The sequence below is a fragment of the Eublepharis macularius genome, chromosome 1, assembly GCF_028583425.1.
Source record: "Eublepharis macularius isolate TG4126 chromosome 1, MPM_Emac_v1.0, whole genome shotgun sequence".
Taxonomy (NCBI): domain Eukaryota; kingdom Metazoa; phylum Chordata; class Lepidosauria; order Squamata; family Eublepharidae; genus Eublepharis; species Eublepharis macularius.
In genome coordinates, this window is record NC_072790.1 from 39,151,730 (window position 1) to 39,166,442 (window position 14,713).

General features: G+C 39.7%; 1 protein-coding gene across 1 annotated transcript in view; it reads right to left on the reverse strand.

The window, feature by feature from the left end:
• KLHL29 (kelch like family member 29) overlaps positions 1-14,713 on the reverse strand; it is a 529,196-nt gene that overhangs the window by 442,112 nt on the left and 72,371 nt on the right. Inside the window, exon 2 of the mRNA XM_054992668.1 lies at positions 6,841-6,937. The gene's annotated coding sequence lies outside the window, so the exon portion shown is untranslated. The remainder of the gene's footprint in view (positions 1-6,840; positions 6,938-14,713) is intronic.

Here is a 14,713-nt window from a genome sequence, read left to right on the forward strand (position 1 = left end):
TAGAATGACAACAGGCACTATGTGTAAAATTACGGGGGTTTCAAACATAATTTATCTTCTTGCAACACTAAAATCCCCTGAATTCTAAGGGGAGTGGTGGGGGGGGGGAGAAATATGTTCCAGTAAAAAGCACGTACTAATCAATAATCTTTTCTTAATATATATAAACTCTAATTGAAATAATTTATCATTGTGAGTTTAAGGATGCAGGGTGGCTAAACTAACGATATTAAATAAGATGCTACAAACTAGTTCTATGAAAGGGTGGTTTTTAAAAGTAGTTTTCAAATGCCCATCAGCTGCCTTTCTCAGGGGCTTGACAGCTCAAATGAAAAACAAGGAAAAATAAGCTATAGACAGATTAACACACACTGTCTGTGAAACTGTAGCCCTGTTCACAAGTTCCAGTGAACACATGTACGTTCTGCCTATAAATCTGTATGTAAAAAAGAGCCAACACAAGTTTACTTTACAAATGAAACCAGAAACCAGTACCTAAAGAAATGTGAGGTTTAAATCACACATTCATCTATACACATGCTGAATGAAAAAATGAAATTTACTCAACGCACATATAAAGAAAACTCAAGTACACACTGTATAGGGACTCTATATGTGTTCAGTGTAACTTGTGAACAGGACTAGGTCTTTGGATGATGACAGGTCTTTGGATGATGACAGAATGACTGGGGGTCTCTCCTGTATAAAGTCACAGGTGTTTTAAGCATGTACGTATAAGACTTAATTCTCATGATCTTCCATTCTTCTCAAAAACAGAAGAGATGGTTTTTGAAACAAGAATGCAGTCTATACACTGAGTGCCTGTATTACATATTACATTCTATACATAGAGAAAACAAGCACATGCACAAACAGTAGAGTGAATGAGCATAAGCGAGCAAAGAAATGGTGGTGCTGGGATGGGCCGGATGAATCCACCTTGGAGGATAAGGTACCACGGTAGCTCACTCAACAGCAGTCAAAACCTTGGCAGACCCTGTGGTTCCTGGGCCCTCCAATTCCTACAGGCTGTCAGGGGACACACAGAAGCCCAGATGGGTAGAGGAATGGAGGGTTGTATACTACTGCATACTGTTGGTGCAGAAAGGCTCCTACTGGGAGTTTCTGTATCATTTAATACATCATGTCAATTTACTTAAATGTTTTGTTTCTGCATTGGACTTGCACTTGTTTTCAAATTCCTGTGTAATCTGCATTGAATCTCAGTGAGAAAAGCGGGCCAGCTAGCTAGCTAGCTAGCTAGCTAGCTAGCTAGCTAGCTAGCTAAGAAAGAAAGAAAGAAAGAAAGAAAGAAAGAAAGAAAGAAAGAAAGAAAGAAAGAAAGAAAGAAAGAAAGAAAGAAAGAAAGAAAGAAAGAAAGAAAGAAAGAACGAACGAACGAACGAACGAACGAACGAACGAACGAACGAACAAGCAGGGACCACTGAGGAACCCACAGTGGAGAATGGTCTACTGCCATGGACCCCATTGTTACCATCAGAACCAAAGAAGAAGGCGGAAATCCTGGGCAGAAGCTCAGCTTAAACAATAAAGTGCATGGCTGGCCACCTGGGGCCTTTCCTCTGCACCGGAAGACTAAGCTTCAGTGTGAAACTTTGTAGGATGCTGGGCAGGCTAAGTGCCTGTGGAATCCAGGCTACTGCTACAGCTGCAGCACGAACCTCTATCAATAGCCTCCCTCATATTCAGCTCTCATCGTTGTGGGATCAACAGCTCTCCTACATCGTGCTGCTCCCTTGCCTGTGATGACTGCCCCATTGGATGATGATTGTGAGAACTTCTGCTTGCCCTGGGTGTCCAGTAGGAAAGGTGGTCTTGGTTAGGGACTTTTAATCAACAGGAGATTTTGCCCAATAAGCTAAAATCCTTGCCATGCTCTCCTCCTTACTCCCAGGGCAGAGAGATTGCAGCTGTGATCTTCTGGTGGGAATACATTACTCTGAAAGTTTTGGTGTTCCTTCTTAACACCTGCTGTGTTAGTGTTAAGTTACCACCTTTTCTACAAACATCTTTTGACATACAGGCAAGACAACTTTTTCTTTGTCTAAGTAGGGCAGTTGTGGGAGTGTTGTGAAGGCAACTAGATTAAGACAAAATGGAAAGCTGCTAAGAAAGTACACAGATACTGAACACCAAGATGTACAGATAATAAGAAGAAACATTAAACGTTGCCCCCATCATTGTAGTTCTTTGGGAAAGTGTTGCAGACAATTGAATGTTAAAGTCCTATCTTATTGATTTAACAAGAATTTTACTGCACTTTTCCGCCCACTAGCTCCACCGATGTGGCTAAGGAATTAAATATATGGATTAAAATCTCTTAAAAAACATTAAAACCAGCATACAAATACATCATTAAAACAACTTAAAAGCAGAGCTTAAAATGAATACAAAAGGTAAAAACAACAGTTAAAACATTGGGGATGGAGGAGGGATCCCTGAGGGACTGTCAAGCAAAACAAAAAAAAGTCTTCACATGCTGGTGCAAGATGGCAACAGACGGGTACAGGTGAATCTCCATTGGGATAGAGTTCCAGAGGCTTGGTGCCACAACTCAAAAGGCCCTCTCTTGGGCTGCCAACCCACCTAATCTCAAGGGGGGAGGGCTGAAGATGACTGCAGTGGCCAGGTAGATTCATATGGGAGGAGACAGTCCTTCGGCTATAGAGAACAGTAGGGCAAAGGTAAACCTTTGAACCTCACTGAGGGCAACCAGGCTTCAATACTCCGCCTTCTTCCCCCGGCCAACATTCATGGGTTAATGCCTCACTGTTTGGTTTTTTTAAAAAAAGATTAACCCAGCGAATAACCTGGCAAAATGTTTGTGCGAGACGCTAGTAAATGAGTATCTCTCACTGGCAATACTGGTAGACTGCAAGACAAACAGGAATGATACCCTGTAAAAGGATAAAGGAACCTTACAGTAGGGACAACACATCAAAGGGGTTTGAAAAAAAAGTGCTATTTTCTTCAAACATAGAAGATTTACAAGGGGAGTTATTAGCACTACAGGTTTTATGGGGAGAAGGGGGATGTATCTTTTTAAAGGATTTTTTTAACAAAAACTAAAATCACAATGCCATTAAGGTCTTGAAAGCTTCTGTTCTGCTCATCATTATTCTCTGAAGCTTTTGAAAAAAAGAAGTTAAATTTGTAAATAATGGTATATTCCCAACATCTGTTCCCAAGATCTGCTTCTAGTCCCAAGGCTTGACTGTAAAAGATCAAGGCATCCTAGCAACCTTACTGTATCCCACCTTTGATTTTTAAAAAGCAATTTAGATTTTTTACAAGTAATTTAGATAAAAGCATCTAATTTTGTTGCAAGGTATTAGAAACTCTTTAATCTAATTTTGCAAAAAGTAGCTTTCAGGAAGAAAAAAGATAACATAAGTCCGTACCAAATGAGAGAGAGAGAGAGAGAGAGAGAGAGAGAGAGAGAGAGAGAGAGAGAGAGAGAGAGAGAGAGAGAGAGTTGCTTAAACTGTCTTAAAAATACTACGGAAAGTGAAAAGCAGGCACTTCATTTTTCAGATTTGTAAGCCTTCTTTCAACACTTTCCAAATGTCTTGCTAAGATATAAGGCCTCAAGGAAAGGCGTCCTCGATTTAAAGTCCCTTTCAATAAGCTTTTAATAATCTCACCAATCCACATAATAATACATGGCCAATTGAAATAGTTCTTCTAGTTGATTCTGTACCATATACCTTCCCCAAAGTAATACCTAAACTATTTTCTTTAAAGGCTGCATCAAAACCGTACCTCCTAAATAGTTGTTTGCTCTCATCCTGAACTGCAGTTTTCTAACAATGGACGGGGGGGGGGGGAAGGGGGGGGATTGATGTAGCACACTCCTATACATTGGAAACCAAGCCTCAGGTTGGTTTGTGATTGGGTTTTAGAGAACCTGGGGGGTCAATTAAGAGCATGTTAGGGAATAATTTTCTAATTTGGTACATTTTTTTCTTTAGAGTGCAACAATAAACAAAGAGCAGTGTGTGAATGCAGTCCTGGATCTATTGCAATATTTGTAGTTTATCACACAATACTAGAGGTAAATTCTGATCCAGTATTTTACCTAGGAAGTTCTAACACTTAATAATGGACTATAATATATTAAAATTTTCTTTCCCCCTTCTTCTTTTATTACAGCTCTAGATAAAACACCGGGAACATTGCATGATTGGTTTCTATATGTGTGGGTGTGTTTGATTATAAATTGTTTACAATTGACCATTGAGAAAGGCCTTAGGGCCGAACCGCGTCTGGTTGGTTTTTACTGTACCTTGGTCTATTTGTGTTGGTCATTGCACTGTACCATCATCTGTATTTTGAGATGTTTATATATATATATATATATATATATATATATATATATATATATATAGGTTGTTACTTAACACATCTATTTTGTTTTCTAACAATGCCATAGGAATTGCTTCAGAAAAAAAAATGAAACGTTGTTTAACTGCCCTATATTTGATATTATATATCATTGGTACAACTACCCTCTTTCAAATGACAGTGTATACATGCTGTACACTATAAATTGGATTAATGAGTCAGTAAACATTTGTCCTTTATTTGTATTTTATTTAAGGGAAAGAGGTAAAGAAGAAGAAAATGAATCTCTCCTCCTGCTTCCCAAGCTTGCATTATGTTTCAGGACTGGTAATTTAAAAAATCAGCATATATCAGAAAAAGCACGTTCTAGGGCACGATCCATGTCCATTTACAGTAGGGGCTAAGCAGAGATAACCAAGGCTCAATGCATACCACGAAATAACATTTTTAACAACAACAACAACAACAACAACATTTGATTTATATACTGCCCTTCAAGACAACTTAACGCCCACTCAGAGCAGTTTACAAAGTATGTTATTATCAGCCTCACGACTAGGGATGTGCAATTTGGGATTCTTATTTGGGAAAACACCCAAATTGGGCCCAATTTGGAAAGATTCAGGATTCCCAAATCGGGTCCAGCATTGCTGGCCCGATTCAGAAATACCAAATCAAAGCTTTCCGAAGCAATTCGCATCACTTCAGGAAGCTTTGGTCAAAGGAGCAGGAGCTGTTCCCACAGCAATTGTCTAGCTGTTGGCTATGCAAAAGTGCTCTTCCTGTCCCGCTGCTTTTTTCTCTTGATGGGAGGGGGAGAAGGGCTCACTCCTCCCCCTCCCATGGGGGAAAAAAGCAGCAGGATGGGAAGTTTGAAAGACACTCTTTTCCTGCCCCTCACAAGTGGCACGAAAAGGACCATTTTCAAACACCCCACCGCATGCTTCACCCAATGGGAGGGGGAGGAGGCTCCCCCTCGCATTGGGTGAAGCCAACGGCGGGGCGTTTGAAAGTGTCCCATCCTGTGCTGCTTGCTTGTGGCATGAGAAGGGGCGCTTTCAGTTTCAAATGCCCTGCCGCTTGCTTCACCTGATGCATCAGGTGAAGCCAGCAGCGGAGCATTTGAAAGTGCTCCTTCCCATGCCACTTCCGAGCGGTGGCTTTGAGCTTCGGTGTGCTCCAAATCTTTACGGAGCATACTGAAGCGATTCAAACACCCAAATCCCAAAGCAATATGCAACTTCAGGATTCGGTTTATTCGGAATTGTTTTCGGGTAAACTTGAAGCAGGAAACCTGAATATTTTTCAGGTGCACACCCCTACTCATGACAATCACTCTGTGAGATGGGTGGGGCTGAGAGAGCTGTGAGAGAGCTCTGATAGACCCAAGGTCACCCAGCTGGTTTCAAGCGGAGGAGTGGGGAATCAAACCCAGAGTCCTACCATTCTTAACCACTACACTGAACTGGCTCCGCTTTATTTTTAATAAAGGAACAGAATAGAGCAGATTTTATTTCTCTTCCCCCTCACACAAATAAAATCTTGGTCAATCACCAGCATTTATTACAGCACAATGCATACTTGAGTTACAACTGAAGTATTCCTTCCTGCAGTCAATAGCAACCAAGCACTTTACTGTAGGCTGTAAGGTTAGTGGGTTAGTAGAAAACAAGGCTGAGACTGGAGTTGTCCTCAGCACTGGAGAAAACCACAATCTTTGTCTTGGTTATCTTTTCTAAGCAATGATCAGAATGCCAGAGGTCCCTAAAAGAGCTCAATACTTCCCAGCTCCTTATGCTGGGCTTCTTTTGAACAGGCAGTCACAGCGTGTGCAGTGTGTAAACTGCGGAGGCACTTAACATACTTGAAAAATAAAACTTTATATTCAAAAGCATCTCTCTGCCCTTCATAGAGAAGCAACCCAACATCATTGGTAAATAGTCCAGAAAAAGGACTGAATTCACATTTTTTTAAAAACAAATTTTTATTAAATATAATAACCAGCAACACAATGACACACAAGCCAATTAGTTTTTTAAAGAAGTTTTTAAGTTTTTAAAACTTTACAGAAGAAGCCATTTAAACATCAATATTCTTAACAGCAGCATGTGTAGCACTTCAGGGCCACTGCAAACGTTACTACGTGGCTGAAAAATGTAAACTGAAGGCCAGTGTACATGAAAGGCTAATGCATGGACAATGACTTGAACTGCTCCAATTTAAATTATCACTGCACAACCAAAACATTTGGATGAAGCCGTTTGTCTAACAGATTGAGTAGCTGGGAGGGGTCTGTCCTCAACACTACCCTCCTCTCCAATAAAAACAAGTAGCAGGAACACCAGGCCTTGAGAAAAGAAGCCCAGTGAATTAAGTTACAAATTCAAAAGCTGACCTCATTTCATCAGCACTGTTACAAATAATAAAACAGATTTTTTTTTAAAAAAAGCAACAGAACAATGTGTTAAAACCCACCTTCGTTTCCAGAATCTATATTTAATTATCTTGCAATGTAACCACAGGACTCCAAATCATTACATTTAAGCAGAGGGTTTCTGTGGAACCAAATCACCTAGAAGAAATATGAAAAAATAGGTAAGTTTCTCACAACAGATAAAATAATGGGAACTAACACTGCAATCCTAAGCAGAGTTACACTTGAATGCTTACAGTAAATGGGTATAACTCTGCTTATGGCTGCACTGCAAATTACTGATTCAGAAGGAAGGAGACAGAGAAAAGGGTCTTTCTAACAAACATGGGGCAAGAATAACTACCAGGACTGACGTTTCATATACCGATTATTGATTTAAAGACTTTTTGACCTCTTCTGCAAGAGCCACAAAGACCTGACACATGGAGTGAAAAGCTAGGTCAGCCAGGCCTTCTTCCCAACTTGTTGATTTTCTTTAATTTTGTTACTGAAGGATATTTATACTTGCAGCTTTCCAGTTGGAGCCCAAAATGGTGCAAATCCAGGAAAAACTTTAGCACTTGTATTACTACATAGCCAGGTCCCAAGGTAACAGGCTTGTTCCTAAGGCACTAGATCACCCTTAAAACAGCATCTAACACAAAAGGTAACAATATTACTGTTCTTCTTTGGTACTCTTTTAAGCAACAGGAGGGAAACTGCTGAAACTACAGGAAGTACCCTTTCTTTTTTTTGGCAAAGCATGACCAAGGAATAAAATTAATATTGAGTTCTATAACTTCAAGAATATGCTCAGTCTTCATGCCAAGACTGTTTTATATCCACCGCCGCCCCGCCCTCTGATGTAATAAACTTTAAAATAATCCTCATGACAGAAGGTAGCATCCATTCCTACAAAATGAACTGCTGTCATTAACCAAGAATCAATATAATTTTTTCCCCTTTTAAAGTGAATGTAACACCACATATTGATTTAGTATTTTGAGTACATTGCATTTCACTCTAGGTAAGAAGGATTTCAGAGAGAAGAGGGAGGGGAAAAGTCTTGCAAAGGTAAACGAGTTAATGTAGTTTATTCCAGAGACGTAGGGCTATTTCACAGTCATGCATTCCCTACCTGGATTGAAGGGAGAACGTGAACCCCCATATACAGTTACAAAAGGAGTGTATTTTACCGTAAGCAGAGAAGCTGGGGGGAAATGAACTGGTACATACACTACATATGTTCAAACAGTAATATATCTAGCCCTGTTCCACTAGCACAAGCAACTGCACAAGGTCTAGTGCAAGCCATAGAACTTCAACGCAGCTTAGACCCGATCCCAAAAAATCTTGTGCTATATCTTGCAGCACGTGGAACAGAAAGTTTGGATCCAACAGTTTAAACTTAACAAAAGCTGCCACCAAGATTTATTTTTATTGGTTCCACAAGGCCTGTGGTACATGAAGAAATGCTCTGTGGGATCCAACCACTGGCACAGAAGGTTGGTATGTGTACATGTCACTTCCATGCTTCTCCATCATGCAAGAGCTTTGCTGTGGAACAAATTTTCCTACAAGGCAGTGGGCATCTTTGGAGATTTCTCCACACACCACACTGTTCAGTGTTATTAATAATCATACAACGTGGTTCTTCGGTCATATAAGCAGAGGGCCTATTTTAAAAAATTAGGAGCAATATTGATATATTAGGTTAAATATTGATATATATTTTATCCTAATGATAGTGCTCAATCACTACACCCACATCAAGGTGTTCAGATCCTCAAAAGGCCACACGGAAGTTACAATTACCCAGCATTCCACTTTGTAAATTATAACGAAGACAAACTATGAAAGAAAAAAAACTGTGAGTGCTAGTTTTTGGGACACTTTAAGGATTAACACCTTTGGAATCCCCTTTGGTCAGATGTAGCGATAACAGAAGTAACCAGGAAGGAATAGATCAGGAGATTCCCTACTAGTGTGAACTGGCTGGCTCTTATAGGAATGACCCACTCACAGAACGCTGGGATGGCCCACTCACGGAACCTTTTCTGGAAATGCACTTTCTGCGGACCCAGAAAAGGTGCCAAAAAAACAGAAGCCAAACAGCCTGCAACTGTTTTAAAAATGGAGATGTCTGGATTCCTGGAGAATAGCCATCAGCATTTCATGAGTGGATCGCTCCTATAAGAGTATGTGGAAAGGGCCATTCTCTCACAATCTGCTATCCCCCCAAGACTCAAATGGAAAAGAATCATTACTATAGCTAATAGTAAAGTGTATGGCTCATGCAAATCATAACAGTAGGAAAAGCAGCCACACTCTAGACTTTTAATCACACAAGAAATACTCTATAAATTAAAATGAAAGTGGGGGAAGGTACACACCAAGACAACCTTAAATGAAGACTAAGAATAGTCATTGCCATCCAAATATTAAGAATTAGTAAAAGTGGGAGAAGAGCGAGAACAGGGAAACTGAACTGCTTAAACCACTACAAATTTATAGTATCTTGAACAGGAAAATTAGGATTAAGGGCTATTTTTTAATCACCACTTTGATTCTCATACTGTTCATTGGTAATTGGTCAGATCAGATTTATCTAAAAAAAATTTGTGCCACCTTTGCACGCAATTCAGCACTCTGATGTGAATATTAAAATATTTCAAACATTAAAAAGCATTTAAATACAAATATATAAATATAATATTTAACACAAAACACATAAACATGTCAGGAACAGGACTCTCACCCCATCCCCATGTAATATTCCAACCACTAGTGAACAAGTTCTGCACAGTCCAGATAAAAGCATGCCAAGTAGGAAGGAAATGAATAATTCCAGTGCAGAGCTTGAATTTTTAAAGGCAGCTGGGGGGGGGGGGGGCTCCAAACAATATAGGTTTTATTGTCACAGAATACATATGGTCACTGAATGATGAATTTCATCCAAGTTCAACCATCTTCTTTCCATCACACAAAATTATTTGCAGCCTACCATCTGAACACCCAACTTCAGTAAGATTAGACCACCCTGACAAAATTCTGGAGAGCACAAAACAAAAACATCAGCAATTAAGTGTGAATTACACAATCTGGTGCATTTTTTAAAAAGTATTTAGATGTAAGAGAACGTGCAGACATACTGTATAAAAGCATTTATTGCATGCCTAATGACTAGTTTATATAAATAGTTATTCCAGCAGGAATATAAACTGCCTTTGTCTAAGTCTTCACGTATCAAGATTATTTTCCAGATAAGGTTTTATTAGGGTAATGACTTCATATCTGGGGGTACATTTTAATAAATATACACTCACAAAATGAGAAATCTGTCTCTGCTTTTGTTGTCATATAAACCAAAATCAATATATCAAGATTTAGAGGATGATACTAAGGCACAGATCTAAAGATTGGTACATACACGGCCTTATTTGAGGCAAACACTCTGGAACATTGTTCTGGAAACTCTAGAATCTGCCCATTTGATTCCTTCCTCCTTCAGTCCTGCAGGCTCTACAGAGGAGGCTAAGCTGCTTTTTGTCATTCATTTGCGAGAGAGAGAGAGAGTGTGTGTGTGCAAGCAGAGCTGCTGGGGCTGGCTCTGCAGAGGAGGCTTAGCTGCTTTTAGTTCATTCCGCTTTCATTTCATTCAGAGGTTTGTGTGTATATGTGTGCTGCTTTGAGTTCATTCTGTTTTATTTTCATTGGGGGAGTGGGTGGGCGGGGCTGTGTGTGTATGTGTGCTGCTTTGAGTTTATTCTGCTTTCTTTTCAGGGGGTGGGGTTGTGTGTGTGTGCTGCTTTCATTCTGCTTTCATTTCTGGGTGTGTGTGTGCTGCTTTGAGTTCATTTTGCTTTCTTTTCATGGGGATGAGTGGGGCTGTGCATGTGTGTGTGTGTTGCTTTCATTCTTTTGTTGACTGAAGTTGATATTGTTATGGTTCCCACAGTTTTTAAATGCAGATTGGTTCTGTGTTTGTTAAATATATCAGTTATGGTTATTTGTATTAGTTAAAATATCAGTTATAGTTAATCCAGTTTTATGTTAGGAATGGATAGCTGTGTCCAAGTCACAGAAGGCTTTCATCAATATATTCATCAACATACACGCGTTCTTATGTCTTAATAGCTGTAACTCAAATGGTTCTCCCCACCCTCAACTGATTAACAACACTGAAATTGCAGTGGACATATGGATGTTAAGGAAGTTTTTATGAATATTTGTCTGGGACATTGGAATATTAACGAGCATTTCACACTGTCACAAAAGCTTAGCCATTGGTAAGGTAGAGCTGGCAGGCTGCCAAAAAAAGCCATTTTAAAATAAACATAAATCTAATGCAGCTAAAGTTGAGTATCTAATTTTGCATTGCTCCAGTAAAGCAAAACCCTCCCTGAAAATTACGTCACTTCCGGAAGTGACATCATCACACATTTCCAGGAGCGTGCGTGCACTTTGCACGCGCACATGTGATAATAGAGAGTTCCACCACCTCTTTTCCCAGAAAAAAGCCTTGGGTTCACAGAAGGTATCTTCTGCTTTCACAAGGGTTGTTGTATGAGATGCATGAAAGAAGCAAAGCTAAATTCAAAAATGCTTGTCCAAGTGTAAGCATAAGCACTGCTACCATTCCCATCTATTAGAGCAATGACCAAATTCTTCCATTAGTGTACGTGGCCATTTGCCTTCCACTTCCAACTCTAGGAGTTTTTTAGAATGGGCAACCAAGTTTGCATATGCAGGTCTAGGGGGAGTTCTCAGAGGCCCGTTGAACATGTTTCATGAAGGCAAAGGGCCTAAAGTTATTATCAAGAACTCCTTTAATTATAAGGCAGCTTGATTGTTTTAAATGGTAAAATGGAGGGGAACACACAGACACCACTTTTTAGAAGAACATTTAAGAGAACATAAATAAACCTACAGCCCCAAAGGAAATTACCGCATGCCAGGAGCCATTATACAACAGAAGATTTTGTTCTGTGTGAAATGTCGGAATCAGTGTTGGTTATTTGTAAGTTCTTAATATTCATCTATATTAACAATGCTATACATTAAGACTATAACATTTCTATCTAGTTCCTCATCCCTCCCTTAAACTGACACGTCTTATTATATTTCTAAGTGGAGAGTGGCAATTCTTGTCCATATTATTCCGTGCTTCTCACAGCAGCATGAGACAACCAATTTCTTCTATTCTGGGTCATTTAACAAATAATTCATGGATTATTTACACTACCATTAATTTTTAAAAGGTACTATACTTATATAAGAGGGCATTTATTTTCTCCTCCTCCTTTCCCTCCAGGGTTAAGGCGCAACACATTAGCTGGAGATTATTTTTTTTCTAAACTGTTGTGGCCACTACTTCTAGATGACTGCTCTGAAATTAAGAGGGGAAAAAATTAGCTGCTCTTATTTTTTTCTTAAAACTTTCCAACGAACATTGGGTGGGAATTGATGTTGTGATAGATGTAAAGTATAAAACACAGGTCTGTGTGACATATTTAGATGGGAAATTAGATGCTAGAAAGTTTTGGTTATTTTAGAGCTCCCAGAGCTTTTCATGATGCTGCCAACACTTTGACGTTATTGCAAACTATGTATTTTCGAGATTCTTAAAAATCATACTGTATGCAGGAAACTCTGAATTCGTCTGGAAACAAAGACAGCAAACCCTGACAAGAGTTTTAACAGAAAGATGTCTAACTCTCAAACACAATACATAAAGCCCCCTTATACTTAATCAGCCATTGTTCTGTAAAGGTCAGTATTCTATTCTCTGATTGGCTGCAGCTATTCAGAGGCTCAAGTGTTTGCATCACCTACCACATGGAGATGCTGAGGACTGAACCTGGAACCTTCTGCATACAAAACAGACGCTCTGCCCCTGAGCCACAGCACTACTGCTAGTTACATCCTATGGGAGGAGATCTGGAGAAAAAAAAAGTTTTGCACACAAGAAAAATAGTATGGTAGTAAGGTTGTCAATTGGCCAGGAGGGCTGGAGGAAACTAGCACATTATGGCCCCGTGTCTTTAAACATAAGTTTGGGGGTGGGGGGATCAGAAAAAAAAACCACCAGCTAGTTGCTGCAACTCCTAACTTGTTCTGGTAAACCTATTTCTGATCTACACCACTCCAAACTGTAGATGGGAATTTGTAACAGGGAACCGAGACACCTCCCCAATCACCTTTTCTATGCTAAAGGAATTTCTTTGTTTGCATATGTATTCCTTCAGGCATGCAATTCTCTACCTGCTGTCTGAAGTGGTGATGGTGAAACCCAGACATGTTTACAACGGTAGTGAAAACTAGACTGTTAAAGGGACAGCTACACCAACTGGGTTCAAAGAGTTGGTAAGGGAACACTATACAGGAGGCAGCCAAAGTGGCCCCCAAAATTTATATTGGCCAATGATGACTAAAGTCTAGAGCGCAAATAGAAAAGAAGCTTCTGTATGTAACCTTTTGGAGAAATGGGATATAAAGCTATGTAATCTTCTAATCCTCAAAATTCAGAAAACCCAACAGCAGAACAGTTTAACAACCAATAAGACAAAAATCAGATCTGAAGAATTAACTAAAAACACAATTAACCACCATAAGCATATGAATTTATACCTAGTACTCATCTCTCAGGAAAGGGGAATTTGAGAGGCATGGTACAAGAAGAGAAATTGCTCCATTCTGGCCTATCTTGCTTGGCAAGAAGGGAGATGAACACAGAGAAAGACCTCTGATGGATTTAAGTGAATGGGGGGGCTCATAGGGATATATGGAAAAGCATAGGGAAGCTGGATGAAGCCTTCTGAATTTTAATTTAATGCATTCATACAGTTTGGTGTAGTGGTATAGTAGTTAAGAGTGGCCAGACTCTAGAGAACCGGTTTTGATTCCCCACTTCTCCGCTTGAAGCCAGTTAGGAGACCTCGGGTCAGTCACAGCTTCTTGGAGCTCTCTCAGCCCCACTCACCTCGCAGGGTGATTGTTGTGAAGATAACACACTTTGTAAACCACTCTGAGTGGGTTGTCCTGAAGGGTGGTATATAAATCGAATGTTGTTGTTATTCATTATAAGGTAACTTTAAAATATTATAATGTTACATCAGTAACAAAGAAATTTCAGAGACATCAAACTGGAGCAACTGTGCATATGATTGCACTGTTAGATATTCACAATGGCAGCTTTCCTTTTCTGGTTTTTAGAAATGGGAGAGTCTACACTGAAAAAGTTGCTTGGGTGTTAAGATCTCTTTCACCCTTGGCGTAAAGACACGGGAGAAGTAGCCACTGTCCCAGGTGAACAGCTGAAAATCAAACATTGCTTGTCTTTTACTACAATCAAAGAGATTTTTTTTTCTTTCTTGGCTGTTGCCACAGCACTGCTCCTCATCTCCCTATTCTACCCTCGAGGCGAGGAGCTCCACATGGAAAAAAGGTGGTAGCAGAGATTTAAGTGGAAGATCGTTGATGAGGCTTTTTAAAAATTCTGCAACAGATTTTAATTAACAAGTCGGCCACAAAACAGTTGAAAGCATACAGTAATTTTTTTGTCTAAAGCTGAACGAAGTTGAACAACAATGTATCACCACATAATTAACTCTCCCTGTTTAACCTCAAAGCACAAACTCTAATTCAAACTTCCAAATCATCACTAGAAAAGTTTAGCTACAAGCAAGCGATATTTCGCATTGCAACCCATGCCAGAATCCCTAAATTATATAAAGACGTTCTATTTACACTCTGCAAGTATTTGCAAAGAGACTGAGCAGTATTGCTAACTGGGAAATGTAGTTGGTCCCTCTTGGGGCATTTGGACTCTCTACTACCAGAAAAAAGAGAGGGGAAGATGATTCTCAGCTGTCATTTAAAGGTTCTTTTAATTCTCTCAAGGCTGGGTTTTGTGCCCTGGCATATCAGGCCGAG